The sequence below is a fragment of the Drosophila miranda genome (genome assembly GCF_003369915.1).
Source record: "Drosophila miranda strain MSH22 chromosome Y unlocalized genomic scaffold, D.miranda_PacBio2.1 Contig_Y1_pilon, whole genome shotgun sequence".
NCBI classification, from domain to species: domain Eukaryota; kingdom Metazoa; phylum Arthropoda; class Insecta; order Diptera; family Drosophilidae; genus Drosophila; species Drosophila miranda.
In genome coordinates, this window is record NW_022881603.1 from 32,763,038 (window position 1) to 32,785,631 (window position 22,594).

At 45.6% G+C, this 22,594-nt stretch overlaps 1 long non-coding RNA gene and 1 pseudogene across 1 annotated transcript; both read right to left on the reverse strand.

The window, feature by feature from the left end:
* Positions 1–1,554: 1,554 nt before the first annotated feature.
* LOC117189997 lies at positions 1,555–22,496 on the reverse strand (annotated as a pseudogene).
* On the reverse strand, positions 3,247–3,514 carry LOC117189999. Its single transcript, XR_004473621.1, has 2 exons — positions 3,478–3,514; positions 3,247–3,420 (listed from the first exon to the last, which is right to left on the reverse strand). It is a non-coding gene; the product is annotated as an uncharacterized LOC117189999 (long non-coding RNA).
* Positions 22,497–22,594: the final 98 nt, after the last annotated feature.

Sequence of the window (22,594 nt, forward strand, 5' to 3'; positions counted from 1 at the left end):
ATACCCGATACTAAGTCAGAATGGCTCTCTCCGGCAGACGCCGCTAATATTGAACGACACGACAATGAGTGCGTGCGAGAGAGACAGAAAATCAGTCTGAGCGTGACGTCGGGGGCTGCGTAGCCAGTGCAAATTGATTTGTTCCTTTCGGCTATAAAAGGATTAAAACCTTTATGTACATATGCATCTACAGTGGGTACACAGCAAGGCAGGCGCGATTAGATACAGGCCAGCGCCGAGCAGCGTAGACACCCAGTACCCTGCCACCCTCCGAGGGAAACAGAGAGCGATGAAGGGGGATCTGTGTGTGCGTATCCAATTAATTAATATTTAATTCTAGAACGCAGTTGTCTGCGTTAGTTGGGCACAAACACACATAGTACATACATATATGCTGGCAGCGTTCCCATTCAATCTACTCGACGGCTGATGCACGCCAGTAGCCCCCGCTGGAAACTTCCGCAGATTCTGGAACGCAGAGGATGCGGGCTATCGGCGACAGGGGAATACTACTAAGCAGAAAGAGAAGGCGAGTTCATATTATTGCCAATTTAATGCAAGAAAAATAAAGAGAGTGGAGTGGGCCATGCCAAAGGCAGAAGAAAGAAAGGCCGTAAACCAAAAGAAGAAGGCCTGTCTCGCTCTCTCGTGGGAATTGACTTTGAATTTCGAATATTTCGGTATCTATTTTCATTGCGGCCAAAAACGGAGAGACGATTCCGTGTATTGCGATGCCAGCATCAACGAAAATAGATGCCCAAATGGAAGTGCAAACATCTGAGGGGAGGGGTGGAGTGTCGGGCGTGTGGCCGTGTGTCTTCTGTCAGTGTGTGATTGGATACTGCTTGCTGCTTTCTGCTCGATGGCTGCCCCTAGAGCACGAGGTGCAGACGTATCTGGAACACCAGCTGCTCGACGGTCTTCTTCAGGAGCGCCGCCAGGGACAGGATGAATCCCAGGAGGCTGAGGGAGAACAGCCAGGGCGTGGTCATGAGCACGGCAAAGAAGACGAGCGTCTCGTCGCCCCGGGCATTGGCCATGCGCCACAGCAACTGGCGCTGGATGGTGCGCAGCTTGAACTTGCTGTTCCACAAACGGTTTCGCTTCGAGCCGACGGTTTCGTTGAAGCCCACGGTCTTCTCGACCAGCCAGAACACCGCGCAGCACAGCAGTGGCAGCACCAGCAGCACGACCTTGACCACAGCGGTCTCCAAGACGAGGTGGTACAAGGCCACCATGCGCTGACGGTGCTCCGGCTGCATTGTGGAGAGCACGACTGCGCCGAGTCCGACTCGGTGCGCTCTATCGAGCTGAACTCGCTCTGGCTCTGACAGGTCTGGCTCTGACAGGTCTGGCTCTGACAGGTCTGGCTCTGACAGGAGCACGACTCCTCCTCTTGGTCCTCCTCGGTGGGCATCGAGTAGTCGCCCTCGTAGCGGCAGTCGGAGTACTCTTCGCGCCGCCTGTCCAGAGGGAGCTCAACACGGGCGGTGGTCCCATCGAAGCCATCTGTGGCACAGCATTGAATCTGCAGGGGAGCCGGGGGTAAGTTATGTCCTGGGGGGAAGGGGAGTCTGGGCTGCTGCCGCTCACCCATCTGAACCCCCCATCGGAGGGAAGGTGGGGGGTGAGCGTGACCTATTGGACCCATTGGGCGGGACAGCAGAGGACTGGTGTGGATTTGGCCTAGGAAGGGCATCGCATTGAGTCCATTCTTGTCGGCGGAACCTTCGGGGGGACCTGCAGCCCCGGCTGCTGCTGCTGCTGCTGGTCGGTAAAGACGAAGGATCCCAGGGATCCGAAAATACCCCGCGAGCGGGTGAATGGGGAACGTGGATTGTTAATAGTTGGATTCATCTTATTCCAGCACCTGTGAGGAAATATTCGTTCATGGGCTTTGTTTTGTATTTGTATTTTTATTTACTTTATGTTCCCTGTGCTTTCGATATTTGCTGCCGTTCTCTGTGTTGTGCCGCTCTCTCCAGATATTCGTACTGAATGATTTCCAGAGCCAGTTCTGAACGGCTCCAAGTGATAGTTCAGGGCCCACTTCGATGTTGTGTTTCGAATCACAGGTCAGGTGGCGTACTTTCCCTGGGCAGAGCTGCGACTTGCAATAGTTGATCGGCTTTGTTGGTTTGGGATAGGACTTGCGATAAATACCATGCCACCATACTCCTTGGTGTGGCCGAAATGTTGGCTACCATTCTGGGATTAAGGAGTTAAGAGTTAAGGGTTAAGGAGAGTGGTGGAGAGGTGGTATATTTTTGCTTGGCGTTACATCTTCCTTAAGCTGCTGTTTTGTGTCAGAGCCAACCTGTCATTTGTACATTGAATTGCTGCTCGAGAGGTCTCTTTGGAGTCCTCTGTTCCCCGTGTACAAATTTACATAAAATCACAGGAAGCACTTAGGATTAATAGGGGCACTCATCCCCCTCTACTCCCTCTCCCCCTTTTGGTGGTGTCATGGGTTAAGAATTTGCTGTGTTCGGCATTCAATTTGTGGCTTGATTTCTTACCTTTTATGATGCGCTATACGGCTGTAATCCATGTAGGACATGCACTTTGTTTATCCATTCAAAGGCGCTGAAGAGGGTAGTCCTGTAATCCAAAAGGGCATCCAGTATATCCAGAGCGAAGGTTAATCCATTCGATGGAGCGCTCAAGCAGACCAGCCAGGCGGTTGACCAGAAGCTTAACGAGGCTTAAAATTTCCAAGAGGCCGCCAGCCGGCAAGTGTCATTGCAGTCCCTCCAGTCGACTCCACTCCAGTCCAGTTTTTTCCCAAACTGTGCGACGTGAATAACTTTGATGATTTCTTGGCCCAAAGGCGCCCACACAATATAAATACTCCTCCCTTTTTTGTCAATAAGTTTATTTTCAGTCGTTACATTTACGAATAACAGGCGACTTTTTCTACTCAAATCAAATATTAAAATTAAAAAACGAAACAGATATTGGTTGATGTCCTTCAGCTTCTCTGGATCAGTCTACTCAAGCCAAATCAAATATTAAAATTAAAAAACGAAACAGTTATTGGTTGATGTCCTTCAGCTTCTCTGCATCCGTCTTGGCGGCCCACAAGCGGCACCCAATTTTTTTATAGTCATCGCTGCACATGACTATCGCCCTCAAATACTCGGCCGGCACCCCAGTTTCCTCTGATAGTCTTAGCATGGTCACTTTTTTTTTTCCTTAAAAACGGCAGCAATTTTTTGCATTGTCTTCGAATTCCTTGAAACCATACCTCTTATTGCTGTGTAATGTTGGTTCATTACGTGGTTTCCCAAGGTGCTCAATCTTCCAATCATTTTGCCGCATAGTTTGCACTTGCAGCCATGCACGGGGGGCGAAGCCTTAGGGGAAATCGGTGTTTTCAAATTGTCCTTTCAGTACTAAGAATGACTTCAGTTAACATGTCTAGAGAATTAAGAAGTTATTATATGTATTTTTTTTAAATTTTACTTATTTACTTACTTAAGTCCGGATCCTCTCGAACCTCCTGCTCCTGCTTCTTCTCCACGTGGTGCACTGGCTCAGACGAATCATATATTTCATCAGAAATAGTACACTCCATATCATTGACTGTATAATCAGAAATATTGTGAATATTGTCAGAAATGTTGTCAATATTCTCCTCAATATCGTGAGTTGTGGCCGACTCCTCCGTATGACCGTCCATATTGTTGTCAATATCCTCAATATCCTGAGTTGTGGCCGACTCCTCCGTATCACCGTGCATATTGTCAATATCCTCAATATCCTGAGTTGTGGCCGACTCCTCCGTATCACCGTTCATATTGTTGTCAATATCTTCAATATCCTGAGTTGTGGCCGACTCCTCCGTATCACCGTGCATATTGTCAATATCCTCAATATCCTGAGTTGTGGCCGACTCCTCCGTATCACCGTTCATATTGTTGTCAATATCCTCAATATCCTGAGATATCATCAGAACAGAAATATTCTGCACCGGAGTAACAGGCTCAGCATACTTCGCGTGCGTCGTCCCCGCTGAATGGAATACATTATTAGAAGAATATAATATAAATTGTAAGATATGAATATTAGTTTACAAGATTTGAATATTAGTTTAAGATTTACTCATCGATAGTATTATAAGAAATACCAAAGTACTCGATATATCGATACTTGTCCTCGACAAGTACTTGTCGAGGACAAGTATGGATATTCCAACACACATTCATTCGAATACGACGATCAAGAAAGAAGAACATATAATAAAACCGTGCTATTAAAAGTTTACATATCAGGTGTGGGGTTTGCCCAAAAAAAAACTCTGTGATGAACTATGCAGACATAAGAGCGAAAACCAAAAGTGAACTTAGCGACATATTGCGTAGCGACATAACGTATATTTTGATCAAGATGCCAACATACACCAATTACGTACAGCAGTGAAAAAAATCATGGAAGACACGCATGAGCTAGGAAATACGGCGCCAAGCGCAGACGAGACTATGCAGGCAGACATTTTTGCAGTCCCGGTTGAGCGCGAGATAGATAGAGACAACCGTAGTGCACAACACGCAGTAAAAGCGGGGCCAGAAGAATATGGTGAAAATGTGCAGAAGGCTCGAGAAGCATTCATGCCGCGACAAGACAACGCTTGTTCGAAATTGACCATGCGCTCAGATGAATACGAAGAAGAATCGCGCCGTTTGCAGCAGTTGGAACAATTGTACGTTTCTCGCAAGCGCTTAGCTGATCTCAAATTAAGCATATTGAAAACGGAGAAAGAGGCTATGGAGTTGGAAACGCCGAGAGATTGCATCGACTTGACACACATTGAGGCGTTGATGCGTCCATTTTCTGGAGATGACGACCAGGCTGTAACCAGTTGGATAAGTAACTTTGAGGACATTATGAATTTCCATGGTGTATCCGAGTCCAAATGCTGGATATTAGCGAAGCGGCTGCTAGGCGGATCGGCGAAGGCGTACATCGACCATGTGGCGCCTTTGACTTGGCAATTGATGCGAGCAGAATTGCTCAACGTCTTTGAGCAGAAAGTGACAGCGTGGGACATTGGAAAGCGACTGGAGGCACGGAAAATTGCAAATAATGAAAGCGCATTGCAATATTTCGTCGCAATGTGCAGCATAGCGTCGCAAGCAGACATGGCCACGAGCGATGTCAAATTCATCGTAGAGGGACTGCAGGTAAAGACGGGCATGGCAGCATCCATGCTATATTGCAGCACCCTCAACGAGTTGCGTGACAAGATGGTCACCTATGATAAGGTCAGAAGAGCTCCTGGCGTCGTAGCAATTCGTAGCGAAGGTATGACAAAGGGAAAACTAAATGTGAGTATGGCATTTGGGCAGCAGCAAGGTGGTGGCGCAATGCGTTGCTACAACTGTCGGCAATTTGGGCACGTTATGAAGAAATGAAGTCAGCCAAAGAGACCGGATGGGGCATGTTTTAACTGTTGGAGTACCAGCCACCTATATTCGCAGTGCCCGAAACGAAAGATGGCAACTAGGGTAGCTGCAGTTCAAGATGAGGAGCGACCAGGAGAAAAAAAACAACGACGATTTAGCGGCTGTCCAGTTAATCACTTTATGACTTCCCTTTGGTGAACAAAGAGGCGTCAGTATTTTTAGTCTATTTGATACAGGTAGCCCTGTAAGTTTTATTCATAAGTCTTTGATACCGAAGTCGGCTATAGTTGAAGCCTATAATGAAGTTAGGAAATACTATGGACTAGGAGGACAACCAATTCCCATATCGGGAAAAATTAAGTGCCATATTGAATTTTGCACAAAGAAATATATCGTTCTATTAAACATCGTAGATGATAACATGCTGCCTTTGCCGGTATTGTTGGGACGCGATGCCCTTAAAGTTATTGAAGTAAAATTAGTTCATAAGAAAAATATCAATGCGAAGCAACACACACCATTAAGCTCGTTAAAGCAAAAAGCTATTAGTTTAACCTGCGCGTCTTTATTCACCGAACGTAAAAATAATATTAACATAAGACTATATGATAAGTTAGATGGTAATCAATCAGAAAGAAGCGAGCTAATCAAACGTTCTAATCCATTTAAAAATCAGACACAAGAAAACTCAAGGAATGACAAAATGGCCATCGAGAATATGAATCAAGGCGACGAGTTCAGTAACTTTTGTGCGGCGGTAGAGATTGATGAAGAGGAACATATTAACGTAGGTTTCGAATTTGGCCCCACTCTTGCAGAAAAGTGTAGGGAAGTTATTAAGACATACTATTTACACAAAGAATTTGACTTTAAAGCACCACCAAAGTATCAGATGCAGATTCGTGTAACAGAAACAACACCATTTCATTGTACTCCGCGTCGTTTATCCTACCATGAGAGAGAGAAAGTAGCTGAAATAGTAGATGATCTGTTAGAAAAGAAAGTAATCCGTCATAGTGAGTCTCCTTATGCTTCCCCGTTGGTCCTAGTAAAAACGAGGTGGAACGTTGTGAGTTGCTGCGGACACCGCAACTCTACAGTTATACCCGATACTAAGTCCGCATGGCTCTCCTGCGGCAGACGCCGCTAATATTGAACCACACGACAAAGAGTGCGTGCGAGAGAGACAGAAAATGATCCGATCTGATCCAGATTCATTATCTATGATTCTGATTCTGATTTTTAGTTTTCTCGAATGTGCAATATTGTGGATGCAACAGATTTTCGTCCTTTGTGTGGGCGGAAGGGGGTGGGGCGAAATTCTGAGATATACGTTTTGTAGTGAGATCTAACAGAAGTGCGGATACCAAATTTGGTTACTCTAGCGTTAATAGTCTCTGAGATTTGTGGATGGCCCAGATTTTCGTTCTTTGCGGGGGCGGAAGGGAGTGTGGCGAAATTTGGACACGAAACGGTCAAGGTCCGATATCACAGGAGTGTGGATACCAAATTTGGTTGCTCTGGCTTTTATAGGTTCTGAGATCCTTGAACTCATATTTTGCAATTGGCAAAACCGACTATGAAACCTGTGTGTTAGAGAGAGACAGAGCGAGAAAGAATGAAATTGTTTTCTTGATTCTGGCTATAATAATTATACGATCTGGTTGAGATTACACACTCTAGAACATATAGTCATCCTCTACGATTCTGCGTTTTTGGTTTTATCGTATCTTTAAAAATGTAGATGCCACAGATTTTCGTCCTTTGTAGGGGCGGAAGTGGGCGGGGCGAAGTTTTGAAATATTTTTGTAGCAGTGACATATCACAGAAGTCTGGATCCAAAACATCGTTGCTCTAGCTCTTATAGTCTTTGAGCACTAGGCGCTGAAGGGGACGGACGGACGGACGGACGGACGGACGGACGGACGGACGGACAGACGGACAGACAGACAGGGCTCAATCGACTCGGCTATTGATGCTGATCAAGAATATATATACTTTATGGGGTCGGAAACGATTCCTTCTGGACGTTACACACATCCACTTTTACCACAAATCTAATATACCCCAATACTCATTTTGAGTATCGGGTATAAAAAAATCAGGAGAACTTCGAATGTGTGTCGATTACCGTGGTCTGAACAAACGAATTGTTAAAGATAATTTCCCATTGCCCCTTATTGAGGACTGTCTTGAGTTTTTAGAAAACAAGTGCTGTTTTTCCATTATAGATTTGAAAAGTGGGTATCATCAAATAGGCGTAGAAGAAAAATCAGTTTCGTATACATCGTTTGTGACACCGCAAGGACAGTATGAGTACTTGAGAATGCCCTTTGGGTTAAAAAATGGATCCGCTATTTTTCAGAGATTTATTTCGGAGCTCTTGAGAGACTTTATTAGGAACAAAAGCATTGTAGTGTACATGGATGATATATTAGTAGCGACTAAAACAGTTGAAAAACACATGGATATATTAAAAAGACTATGCATTCGGTTTAGCGAGCAAAATTTAGAGATAAATCTAAAAAAGTGGAGGTTTGTCAATCGAAACATCGATTTCCTGGGGTATAAAGTTAATCAAAACGGAATATTTCCTAGTGATTCCCATATTGAGGCCTTGAAAAAATACCCAGTCCCTCAAAATGTAAAAGCACTTCACTCATGCTTGGGATTCTTTTCGTATTTTCGACGTTTCATGTTGTCATTTGCGACGACAGCTAAGCCCTTGGTGCAGTTGTTAAAAGAAGGTGGTCCGTTTCCCATGAATAGAGAACAGGTGAAGACGTTTGAAACTCTTAAGAATGCGTTGGCAAATCCTCCGGTATTAGCAATTTTTATCCCAGATAGAGAAACGGAATTACATACAGACGCAAGTTCATACGGTTATGGCGCAATACTGATGCAAAGACAAGATGATGGGAAGATGCACCCTGTGTCCTATTATTCCGGCAAAACAACAGAAAGAGAATCACGTTATCATAGTTTCGAACTAGAGACATTGGCTATAATTTATGCATTGAGGCGTTTTAGAGCATATTTGGAGAATAGGTCCTTCAAAATAATCACGGATTGTAATTCGTTAGTACAGACGTTAACCAGAAAGTCAATTAGTCCTAAGATAGCACGGTGGTCCCTAGAGTTAGAGAACTATGATTACTCCATTATGCACAGACCTGGAGCCAGTATGGCGCACGTTGATGCGCTGAGCAGACAAGATCAAGTGACGAATATGTTAGAGGATGGTTATAGAGTCAAATACGGTTTAGAAAAGTCTAATTTAGAAAAAGATGAGAGTAGAAAGCAATATACAAGGAATAGTGTAAGTAGAGACAACCCTGGTAGTGAGCATAGAGGTACCGTAGAGAACCCTGTGATTAAGTGTAGAGAATTAAATATCAGTAGAGAGCGTAGTAGTACCGTACAGAACCCTGCGATTGAGTGTGGAGAATCAAGTGCAGTAGGAAGTAGATTGGGAAATAGGTGGAAGTCTGATGATAGAGAGAACCTTGGTAGTGATTGTAGAGATAACATAGAGAATAGTGAATATAGGGTAGAGGATGGATCGAAGATTGAAATTAGAGATTTGAGCCAATGTAGAAGAAGCGTTAACGATGTGGTGGGGGAGTAAAGTACATTAGTAATAGGAATTCAGATAAAGAGAAAAAATGTGTTGTGGATACAGTAGAGAGGGACAAGTTAGAGTTTCAGGAGGAAAGATTACTAAAATCATTGACAGTTGGGGTAGTAGGTGCAACGCCAGAAGATGTTGATTTGATATTGCAAACAGAACAGATGCGAGACAAGGAAGTAGTTAGGATTCGAAAAATGCTAGAGGATGGAATTGAAGTAGATTTTGAAATGAAAGATGGTATTGTTTACAAGAGGAGTTGTAAAAACAAACTATGTTTCTATGTACCAATGTGTACGGAAGAGCAGTAGATAAGGCGGTCACACGAAAAACTAGGACATCTGGCCGCAGAGAAGTGCGTGAGTGACCTTTTGAGGACCTACTGGTTTCCGTCAATGAGAAGTAAAGTGGCAAGGTTCATCAGAAACTGTCTACCGTGTATACTACACTCGATGCCTAAAACAATCCATAACAGAACGCTCCATAGTATCCCAAAGACCTGTGTTCCTTTTCATACCCTACATGTTGATCATTTGGGTCCGTTGCCGAGTATTAGATTTTAGCGAAAACACCTCCTTGTGGTAATAGATGCATTCACTAAGTTTGTCAAATTGTTCCCGGTTAATAGAACCAGCACGCGGGAAGCGAAGGATGCCTTAAGTAAATATTTTGATTTCTATAGTCGCCCTACTAGGATAATATCAGATCGTGGGACCTGTTTCACCTCGTTAGAGTTCTCTAGTTTTCTGCAGGAGAGAGGGATAGAGCACATTAAGGTAGCTACAGGTGCACCGCAGGCGAATGGCCAAGTGGAGCGGGTGAATCGTGTTCTTACTCCTATGTTAGGAAAACTGTCAGAGCCCCTTGAGCAAGCCGATTGGTATAGGTTGATGAGCAAGGTAGAGCACGCCATTAATAACTCCGTTAACAGCAGTACGAAAAAGACACCTAGCACATTGTTATTTGGAATACCCCAGAAAGGACCCGTTGTAGATGAATTAACCGAATACCTAGAGGAGAAGTGAGAACATACGGTTGTCGCAGAAAAGAAATGAGAAGATGTATGCCCATAAACATAGAGCCCCATTAAAGTATGAACCTGGTGACTATGTAGCAGTCCGGCATGTGGACACAACACCGGGGATCAATAAGAAGTTCGCACCAAAGTATCGAGGACCGTACAGGATCAATAGAGTATTGGATAATGATCGTTATGAGGTTGTCGACATTGAGGACTGTCAGTTGACGCAAATGCCATTCCGAAGTATACTAGAACCAGCAAGGCTTAAACCCTGGGTAGAGTGTAAGGATAAAACCATGGTCTCGTGTTGTTAATCGATGAAATAGTATGTTAAGTAAGACAATACCGAATAAGAAATGTTTAACCAACTGTATGCCTTAGTGTGTAGATCGTGGGCGATCTGTAGTCAGTTTGCCCGAATGTAAGATATGAATATTAGTTTATAAGATTTGAATATTAGTTTAAGATTTACTCATCGATAGTATTATAAGAAATACCAATGTACTCGATATATCGATACTTGTCGAGGACAAGTATCCATATGCCAACACACATTTATTCGAATACGACGATCAAGAAAGAAGAACATATAATAAAACCGTGCTATTAAAAGTTTACAAAATGTAACTAATTTACTTACCCTTACGTTGATGGTCCAGAAAGAAAAGTACAAATTAATCACTCCTGCTGCACTTATGTCGCAAACTTGGGCTCCACCGAACGACAACGTCATGTTGACAATTTCCTGTGCTTTCGGGCTTTGCACTTTCCGGGCTTGCAGATGGTCCCAGTATATCCCGCATAATACATTAACAAGGGCACTGTCCACCCCGTCAATTCTTACACCTCCCAAATTAATGTACATCTTTGTCTTATTTTGTGTTCTTTATTTATGTTTTAAATAACGGGGCATGAATGGTTTTGGTATTTACTCATCGATAGTATTATAAGAAATACCAATGTACTCGATATGCCAACACACATTTATTCGAATACGACGATCAAGAAGGAAGAACGTTTACAGATATTTTGTTGCTATACGATACGGACCGATAAATATCACATAATTCCGCGTCTAGTTTCCTGATTTCAACATGTATAAAAATAAAAATAAAATAATTGTAAGGCAACATATATTAACCCTAACCGATCGAGATATTATACTGCAATTAGTTTTATGCGATATTATACTGCGATATGATACTGCGATAGGTTTTATGCGATATTATACTGCGATAAGTCTGAGGCGAGTTATTCGACGATCGACAAAAATAGAGAAAAGAGTGAAATAAGTTAATAAGAGTAACCCAAGAACCGCGCCAAGATGGATAAAAAGATAGATTCAGAAATGCATAAATTGTCATGTTTCGATGAGGACATAAAGGAACTCAATCTGTTCGATCCGTATCAGGACATAGTGGAAGATATGTTCGAGCCGTCGCAATTGTCGTGTTTCGATGAGGACATAAATGAACTCAATCTGTTCGAGCCGTATCAGGACAAAGAGGCAGAGGAACATCTGCCGTGTGGACCGCTGGACCGGCTGGTTAGTACATTGCCTATGGATGTTGACGACGACGACACTGAAGGTGAGTAGATTGTGGCAATTACATTGGAGCAGGTGAATCAGACTTTTCTTCCTCCAGGTATCGTCGGTAACGATGATCTGGTCAACGATATTGGTCGCCTTCAAGCGAGCAGGCCCCGAAAATCTGGTAACGGAGCCATTGGAAGAACTGAAAATGCAAGGAAACATAATGAATGGACGCATTAACATGACTGTAAATTTACAGAAACTAAGCGACTCAGAATTTTCCATTTACATGGATGAGTATCACATGCCGTGGTACCAATATGCAAAAAAAGGACCGGTACATAAATGGAAAATTCTTGCAGTCGCTGCAATCCCAATTAACGGGAATGAAATTCATTATTTGTATTTCCACATTTGTCCCGTTTCCAAAACATCTGCACTAGGCAGGAATGCGGTCAAGGAAGGACTCGATTTAGTATTGAGGGAGGTTGAGAGTGGGGGCTTGTCAAGTCAACTGTTGGCAGTTGGATCCGACCACTGCTTGGCAAATTTCATGCCGTGCAAAAGTGTAAGGGGAAAATTCCCCATATTGTGGGATCTGCCCCACCTCAAAAAGGTTATCCTAAAAAATTATATACATGAGGATGTGCTGTTGTCAAATATGTATGTCAAGGAATACAGGAAAGAAAATTGTGGACGTTGACATGCAATGACTGCATCTTTCAAGAGGCGATGCAGTAACTGCACCGTCAAGTGGCCCGTGTGACACCAGCAGAAGGCTGTTACGCGCGGATCCCAGGCAAAACGCAGCCCTCCTCCCGCCCAACCGACCGAGGGGCGCTGCCGCATGACGCGCGGTGCGTAGCCGAACCAAACGCGAACATGCAAGAAAGATAGCTATTAGACTAACATTCGAGGAAAATTAGTACTAAACTTACTAAGAAACTAAGCATGCAATCAAAGTACAAATACCACTACAGTTACTAATTAATAGAAAGTTGTGTAAGGATTAATAATTTAATAAGGGGAAGAGAATTAGTGGTGGATATAATATGGTAGAGGGAATTATAATCCGAGCATAAGACCCTAAACGGTTCATGCAAGGAATAATTCGATCTACAAAGTGGAAGGAACAACGGTATAAAATTTCTAGTCAGTCTAATAGGAATCGTGAAGTTTATGCGGCTCAACAGATCAGGGCTGTCTATGTCACCCCTGATCAAGTTGTGCATAAATATCACACCAAGCATTTTTCTACGGTTAACTAAGGAGTATTGTACAAGAGTACAAGAGTATTGTTCGGAGCAGAACCCAGCCGATTAGCTGCTTGCCAAATAGCACCTAATCCTTGGCCCTCAGCCGCTTATTTTGTTTGTTACTTATGTCTATGTCACTCATTTGTTTGTTAAAGCTTTTCCGCTTGTTTGCCCTGCTAAACGCTCTCTGGCTGCTCGCACGGTAAATGTTGCCAATTCAACGGCTCGGCATACTCTCGAGGGGAATTCGTCGTTGTTCGCCTATAATAGTACAGGCCGTTCTCGAATGCCCGAGTTGCAGCTTCCGGGATTCGGGGGGAACTACATGGATTGGCCAGAATTCCACTCGATGTTCTCGACAATGGTGCACAAAGACCATCGTATACCAATCATCGAAAAATTCCAATATCTTCGTGGATGTCTAGATGGTGCTGCGCTGGATACGATTCGTTCCTTGGAACTTTCTGAGGAGAATTACGACAAGGCGTTGAATTTGCTAATGTTGCGATTCGATAATAAACTGTTACATTTTCAGGCACACGTCAAGGCTATCTTCGGGCTGCAAGGGGTGGAGAAGGGCTCAGCTATCGGCTTGCGCGCGCTCAGCGACAAAATCAATTCGCACTTGCGTGCACTTCAGACCTTGGCGACCCCGCAGGAGATTTCGGATGGGTTGCTGATCTTCATCATAGGCACGAAACTGGACCACAAAACAAAGGAGAAATGGGAAGAGAACTTGCCGACGTCAGGATTGCCTCGGTGGTCAAGCATGGCCTCATTTTTGGAAGCGAGATGTCGGATGCCGGAGAATTTGGGATCAGCCATGGCAACAAGTCCTAGTCAACAGATGGGAGAAGACAAACCTGTCACCCTTATCACCTCCAGTAACGACCATCCTAACCCCATATGTAACCATTGCAATTCCTCCGAGCATTACATATCTAGATGTCAGGCATTCCTGAATCTCTCTGCGTTTGAACGATACAAAGAAGCAAAGAAGAGCCGCTTGTGTTTGAACTGCCTCAACAAAGGCCATGAATTGCAGAGGTGCAGGTCAGGACTTTGCAGGCATTGCCAGGCCAAACATCACACGCTACTCCACATTCCATCGGGAACTGGTGCTTCATCTTCCTCTTCACCGGCCGAGGAATCGATCCAGCAAGAGGCCACGACTGTGCTTCTAGCAAGCAGGTGTTCTAGCCCTCCCTCCTCGATCCAGAAATCTCAGCCTAGCCAGAACGTGTTGCTACCTACTGCCCTCGTCCATGTATATTATGCTACAACTGTGGTGTTCATTGCTCTCCAAATAATGGACCGAAAAATTAAATTATTAAATAAGACGTTAGAAAATATTTTGTAGTATGTAGTATAATTATATTAATTTTAATAATAATAACAATAATAATAATAACCGTTGTGAGTTGCTGCGGACACCGCAACTCTACAGTTATACCCGATACTAAGTCAGAATGAACGACACGACAAAGAGTGCGTGCGAGAGAGACAGAAAATCAGTCTGAGCGTGACGTCGGGGGCTGCGTAGCCAGTGCAAATTGATTTGTTCCTTTTGGCTATAAAAATGATCTGATCTAATCCAGATTCAGCAATCTGATATATATGATCATTATCTATGATTCTGCGTTTTTAGTTTTCTCGTATCCTCAATATTGTGGATGCAACAGATTTTCGTTCTTTGTGGGGGCGGAAGGGGGTGGGGCGAAATTTTGAGATATACGTTTTATAGTGAGATCTAACAGGAGTGCGGATACCAAATTTGGTTACTCTAGCCTTAATAGTCTCTGAGATTTGTGAATATCCCCAGTTTTTCATCCTTTGCGGGGGCGGAAGGGGGTGTGGCGAAATTTTGAAACAAACTCGTCTCGGTCCGATATATTATGAGTGTGGATACCAAATTTGGTTGCTCTAGCTTTTATAGTCTCTGGGATCTAGGCGCTAATGTTTTACTCTAAGCAAAGCCGCCTATGCTACGTGTGTGTTAGACAGAGACAGGGCGAGAAAAAATGAAATTGTTTTCTTGATGCTGGCTATAATAATTATACGATCTGGTTCAGATGTTGCACTCTAGAAGATATAGTCATCTTCTACGATTCTGCGTTTTTAGTTTTCTCGTATCGTCGAAATTGTGGATGCCACAGATTTTCGCCCTTTGTGGGGGCGGAAGTGGGCGGGGCAAAGTTTTGAAATATTCTTGTAGCAGTGACATATCACAGAAGTCTGGATCCAAAACATCGTTGCTCTCGCTCTTATAGTCTTTGAGCACTAGGCGCTGAAGGGGACGGACAGACGGACAGGCGGACGGACGGACAGACGGACAGACAGACAGACAGACAGGGCCCAATCGACTCGGCTTTTGATGCTGATCAAGAATATATATACTTTATGGGGTCGGAAACGATTCCTTCTGGACGTTACACACATCCACTTTTTCCACAAATCTAATATACCCCAATACTCATTTTGAGTATCGGGTATAATAAACTAACGAGGTGGAACGTTGTGAGTTGCTGCGGACACCGCAACTCTACAGTTATACCCGATACTAAGTCAGAATGAACGACACGACAAAGAGTGCGTGCGAGAGAGACAGAAAATCAGTCTGAGCGTGACGTCGGGGGCTGCGTAGCCAGTGCAAATTGATTTGTTCCTTTTGGCTATAAAAATGATCTGATCTGATCCAGATTCAGCAATCTGATATATATGATCATTATCTATGATTCTGCGTTTTTAGTTTTCTCGTATCCTCAATATGGTGGATGCAACAGATTTTCGTTCTTTGTGGGGGCGGAAGGGGGTGGGGCGAAATTTTGAGATAAACGTTTTATAGTGAGATCTAACAGGAGTGCGGATACCAAATTTGGTTACTCTAGCCTTAATAGTCTCTGAGATTTGTGGATGCCCCAGATTTTCGTCCTTTGCGGGGCGGAAGGGGGTAGGCGTAATTTGGACACGAAACGGTCAAGGTCCGATATCACAGGAGTGTGGATACCAAATTTGGTTGCTCTGGCTCTTATAGGTTCTGAGATCCTTGAACTCATATTTTGCAATTGGCAAAGCCGACCATGAAACCTGTGTGTTAGAGAGAGACAGAGCGAGAAAGAATGAAATTGTTTTCTTGATTCTGGCTATAATCATTATACGATCTGGTTCAGATTTTGCACTGTAGAAGATATGGTCATCCTCACCGATTCTGCGTTTTTGGTTTTATCGTATCTTTAAAAATGTGGATGCCACAGATTTTCGTCTTTTGGGGGGGCGGAAGTGGGCAGGGCGAAGTTTTGAAATATTTTTGTAGCAGTGACATATCACAGAAGCTTGGATCCAAAACATCGTTGCTCTAGCTCTTATAGGCTTTGAGCACTAGGCGCTGAAGGGGACGGACGGACGGACGGACGGACGGACGGACGGACGGACGGACAGACGGACAGACAGACAGGGCTCAATCGACTCGGCTATTGATGCTGATCAAGAATATATATACTTTATGGGGTCGGAAACGATTCCTTCTGGACGTTACACACATCCACTTTTACCACAAATCTAATATACCCCAATACTCATTTTTAGTAACGGGTATAATAAACTAAAAACGCAGAATCATAGACGAGGGGGAACGTTGTGAGTTGCTGCGGACACCGCAACTCTACAGCTATACCCGATACTAAGTCAGTATGGCTCTCCTCCGGCAGACGCCTCTACAGAAAATCAGTTTGAGCGTGACGTCGGGAGCTGCGTAGCACTGCAAATTGATTTGTTCCTTTTGGCTATAAAAATTATCTGATCTAAACCAGATTCAGCAATCTGATAGATTTGGTCGTTATCTATGATTCTGCGTTTTTAGTTTTCTCGAATGTGCAATATTGTGGATGCAACAGATTTTCGTCCTTTGTGGGGGCGGAAGGGGTGGGGCGAAATTCTGAGATATACGTTTTATAGTGAGATCTAACAGAAGTGCGGATACCAAATTTGGTTACTCTAGCCTTAATAGTCTCTGAGATTTGTGGATGCCCCAGATTTTCGTCCTTTGCGGGGGCGGAAGGGGGTGTGGCGAAACTTGGACACGAAACGGTCAAGGTCCGATATCACAGGAGTGTGGATACCAAATTTGGTTGCTCTGGCTTTTATAGGTTCTGAGATCCTTGAACTCATATTTTGCAATTGGCAAAACCGACCATGAAACCTGTGTGTTAGAGAGAGACAGAGCGAGAAAGAATGAAATTGTTTTCTTGATTCTGGCTATAATCATTATACGATCTGGTTCAGATTTTGCACTGTAGAAGATATGGTCATCCTCACCGATTCTGCGTTTTTGGTTTTATCGTATCTTTAAAAATGTGGATGCCACAGATTTTCGTTTTTTGTAGGGGCGGAAGTGGGCGGGGCGAAGTTTTGAAATATTTTTGGAGCAGTGACATATCACAGAAGTCTAGATCCAAAACATCGTTGCTCTAGCTCTTATAGTCTTTGAGCACTAGGCGCTGAAGGGGACGGACAGACGGACGGACGGACAGACGGACAGACGGACGGACGGACAGACGGACAGACAGACATGGCTCAATCGACTCGGCTGTTGATGCTGATCAAGAATATATATACATTATGGGGTCGGAAACGATTCCTTCTGGACGTTACACACATCCACTTTTACCACAAATCTAATATACCCCAATACTCATTTTGAGTATCGGGTATAAAAAGTGACCATGTTAAGACTATCAGAGGAAACTGGGGTGCCGGCCGAGAATTTGAGGGCGATAGTCATGTGCAGCGATGACTATAAAAAAATTGGGTGCCGCTTGTGGGCCGCCAAGACGGATGCAGAGAAGCTGAAGGACATCAACAAATAACTGTTTCGTTTTTTAATTTTAATATTTGATTTGGCTTGAGTAGACTGATCCAGAGAAGCTGAAGGACATCAACCAATAACTGTTTCGTTTTTTAATTTTAATATTTGATTTGAGTAGAAAAAGTCGCCTGTTATTCGTAAACGTAACGACTGAAAATAAACTTATTGACAAAAAAGGGAGGAGTATTTATATTGTGTGGGCGCCTTTGGGCCAAGAAATCATCAAAGTTATTCACGTCGCACAGTTTGGGAAAAAACTGGACTGGAGTGGAGTCGACTGGAGGGACTGCAATGACACTTGCCGGCTGGCGTCCTCTTGGAAATTTTAAGCCTCGTTAAGCTTCTGGTCAACCGCCTGGCTGGTCTGCTTGAGCGCTCCATCGAATGGATTAACCTTCGCTCTGGATATACTGGATGCCCTTTTGGATTACAGGACTACCCTCTTTAGCGCCTTTGAATGGATAAACAAAGTGCATGTCCTACATGGATTACAGCCGTATCGCTATATGAAAATATAGCATCATAAAAGGTAAGAAATCAAGCCACAAATTGAATGCCGAACACAGCAAATGCTTAACCCATGACAATGTACAAATGACAGGTTGGCTGTGACACAAAACAGCAGCTTAAGGAAGATGTAAAGCCAAGCAAAAATATACCCCCCCCCCCCTCCACCACTCTCCTTAACCCTTAACCCTTAACTCCTTAATCCCAGAATGGTAGCCAACATTTCGGCCACACCAAGGAGTATGGTGGCATGGTATTTATCGCAAGTCCTATCCCAAACCAACAAAGCCGATCAACTATTGCAAGTCGCAGCTCTGCCCAGGGAAAGTACGTCACCTGACCTGTGATTCGAAACACAACATCGAAGTGGGCCCTGAACTATCACTTGGAGCCTTTCAGAACTGGCTCTGGAAATCATTCAGTACGAATATCTGGAGAGAGCGGCACAACACAGAGAACGGCAGCAAATATCGAAAGCACAGGGAACATAAAGTAAATAAAAATACAAATACAAAACAAAGCCCATGAACGAATATTTCCTCACAGGTGCTGGAATAAGATGAATCCAACTATTAACAATCCACGTTCCCCATTCACCCGCTCGCGGGGTATTTTCGGATCCCTGGGATCCTTCGTCTTTACCGACCAGCAGCAGCAGCAGCAGCCGGGGCTGCAGGTCCCCCCGAAGGTTCCGCCGACAAGAATGGACTCAATGCGATGCCCTTCCTAGGCCAAATCCACACCAGTCCTCTGCTGTCCCGCCTAATGGGTCCAATAGGTCACGCTCACCCCCCACCTTCCCTCCGATGGGGATTCAGATGGGTGAGCGGCAGCAGCCCAGACTCCCCTTCCCCCAGGACATAACTTACCCCCGGCTCACCTGCAGATTCAATGCTGTGCCACAGATGGCTTCGATGGGACCACCGCCCGTGTTGAGCTCCCTCTGGACAGGCGGCGCTTCTCCGGACAGCCTCCGCGACCGCCACGAAGAGTACTCCGAATGCCGCTACGAGGGCGACTACGAGGGCGACTACTCGATGCCCACCGAGGAGGACCAAGAGGAGGAGTCGTGCTCCTGTCAGAGCCAGAGCGAGTTCAGCTCGATAGAGCGCACCGAGTCGGACTCGGAGTGGGAGGAGCTCTCCGACGGCTCTTCCCCCAGGGTCTCCCCGCTGGAGTCCCTCGGCGCAGTCGTGCTCTCCACAATGCAGCCGGAGCACCGTCAGCGCATGGTGGCCTTGTACCACCTCGTCTTGGAGACCGCTGTGGTCAAGGTCGTGCTGCTGGTGCTGCAACTGCTGTGCTGCGCGGTGTTCTGGCTGGTCGAGAAGACCGTGGGCTTCAACGAAACCGTCGGCTCGAAGCGCCACCGATTGTGGAACAGCAAGTTCAAGCTGCGCACCATCCAGCGCCAGTTGCTGTGGCGCATGGCCAATGCCCGGGGCGACGAGACGCTCGTCTTCTTTGCCGTGCTCATGACCACGCCCTGGCTGTTCTCCCTCAGCCTCCTGGGATTCATCCTGTCCCTGGCGGCGCTCCTGAAGAAGACCGTCGAGCAGCTGGTGTTCCAGATACGCCTGCACCTCGTGCTCTAGGGGCAGCCATCGAGCAGAAAGCAGCAAGCAGTATCCAATCACCCACTGACAGAAGACACACGGCCACACGCCCGACACTCCACCCCTCCCCTCAGATGTTTGCACTTCCATTTGGGCATCTATTTTCGTTGATGCTGGCATCGCAATACACGGAATCGTCTCTCCGTTTTTGGCCGCAATGAAAATAGATACCGAAATATTCGAAATTCAAAGTCAATTCCCACGAGAGAGCGAGACAGGCCTTCTTCTTTTGGTTTACGGCCTTTCTTTCTTCTGCCTTTGGCATGGCCCACTCCACTCTCTTTAATTTTCTTGCATTAAATTGGCAATAATATGAACTCGCCTTCTCTTTCTGCTTAGTAGTATTCCCCTGTCGCCGATAGCCCGCATCCTCTGCGTTCCAGAATCTGCGGAAGTTTCCAGCGGGGGCTACTGGCGTGCATCAGCCGTCGAGTAGATTGAATGGGAACGCTGCCAGCATATATGTACTATGTGTGTGTGTGCCCAACTAACGCAGACAACTGCGTTCTAGAATGAAATATTAATTCATTGGATACGCACACACAGATCCCCCTTCATCGCTCTCTGGTTCCCTCGGAGGGTGGCAGGGTACTGGGTGTCTACGCTGCTCGGCGCTGGCCTGTATCTAATCGCGCCTGCCTTGCTGTGTACCCACTGTAGATGCATATGTACATACAGTTGTTAATCAATGTCCGTTGATTGTCGCATCGTTGCTTGGAAGGGGAATCCCTCTAATATTAAAGCTGGGATCCTATGCCCGAGCAGAACGCAATACTTTTCATATCCCACCTTGGGTTTCCTTAACCAATCCCATAACTTTCGACAATGAAATAAAATCTTCATCAGCATTCGTTCGCTCACAGTCATCATAATGATGATGATAATGATAATAATGTGCATGTGTGTGGTGTGTGACTCTCGTTTAGGACCTGAATGCAAATGCGGCCAATGAGTATGTGTTGTGAGTATATAACAGCCCATCCGATCCGATCAGGCGATTCATCAGTGAAGATTTTCTCTCCTTTCGCCCACGAGGGCGTGAAACTCAAGAAAAGCATGAAGAAAATTACGATTGAACCGGTGACTAGCTCATGGTCTTCCTCGAGCGAACCGACTGCCTTTGTTCAACTGGGACGATGAGGTCTGAGCGTGTCCATCTCGGCCAGTGAGAACTTGCTCGTAGCGGGTCAGCAGATTGGTGCGGACAATGGCGCCGTTCAGTTCCGCCTGGGCCTTGATGGCCTGTGGGAAAAGAGAGGGGAGAAAACAGTTGGATAAAGCCGAGGAAGAAAAGGAAATATAAACCCACCTGAGTATCGCTGACAGCCAGACCATTCAGGAGATTGAACAGCACAATGGTCATTAAGAACACAAAGAGCAGGAAGATCAGGTAAGTGTAGACGCTGTCAAACTTTATGTCACCGTCATTAAATTCTCCCGTGAGCATCACAATCGTCTTGATGAGTGCCTCGATGGGCACGGAGAATGTGTTGAAGTGACCATCATCTTCTCCCTCCTTTGCTGGCTCTGGCGTGCTGTCCTTCGGAGAGGAGGAATCCACCTGGGGCTTGCCAAACAGTATGTAGAAGCACAGACTAAACGTAAGCACAAAGATCGAGTAGAGAGCAAAGCTCTTGATGAAGCTGCTGGAGACGGCGCGCAGCATGAGCATGTGCGTCAAAATTGAGAGTACTCGCAGGGAGCCAACCAGCAGGCAGAACTCCACGGACACCAGCAGAATGGTGAAGACGGCCAGTATGCGCTGCGTCTCCCTGTCGTAGCTGGCTTCCATGCAGGTTAGGATCGACAAGACAATGAGAGCCACCTCCATCAGGTTCGTGATGGACCTGAAGTACAGCAGCGGCGACATGGCAAGCTGTATGACCTCTCGGATCATGAGATACACAATCCCTATCCAAGAGAACTGGCCGAAGAGGGCAGACAGGCCCGTGTGGTCGCTTTCGTGGAACTTAAGGAGCGTATGCGTGATAATGGAGGCAGTGAAGAGAGAGTAAAGTAGAAAGTTCAGATAGAAGATCACCGAGAGGCGGTGCCACTTGAGGAAGAGGAAACTTCAACTCGAGATTAGCGGGTGCTGCAGCAGGTAACGCAGCTCCTTGGAATCGGCGATGTATGCGATTGGAGTCATCTCGTCCTCCAATTGGTGAGGATGGCCAATGCTCCGCTTGTCCGACTGCCCGGGCTCTCGCTGGCGTCTCATCAGATTCTTGTAGTTGATGATGATCTCGAAACTCTGGTCACCGGGCTTCTCCCCGTTGGTTGTGATGCAGGAATCGAAGTGCTCCTCCAGCACTTTCGGGTCCATCTCCTGTATGGGAAGATCTCCGAACGCGCTTCTCGCCCCGATGTACGCTCCCTGCCGTAGAAGCTCCTGTGCCACCTTTGTGTTGCGATACTTGACCGCATAGGAGAGTGGCACCAGGCCAGCCTTGTCCGCCTCATTGATGTCCACACGATCGCTCTCGAGCAGCAGCTGGAAGCAGCGCTGGTGGTCACAGAAGTCGTCCAGCGGCTGCTCACCCAGGCGACTGATAACCGCGTTCAGCAGCTTGGAATGCGATGTCAGCCTCAGCTGCGGATGCTTCAACAGCTTCTCTAGCGCCCTGTGGTTGCCCCAGATTACGGCCAACTCCACGGGGCTGATGTCGCTCAATTTTGAATGATTAATGTTGATGCCCGTCTCGAGGATGGCCTCAAAGGCTCGCTGCTTGCCCCGCTTGATACTCTCCGCCAGCAGGGACT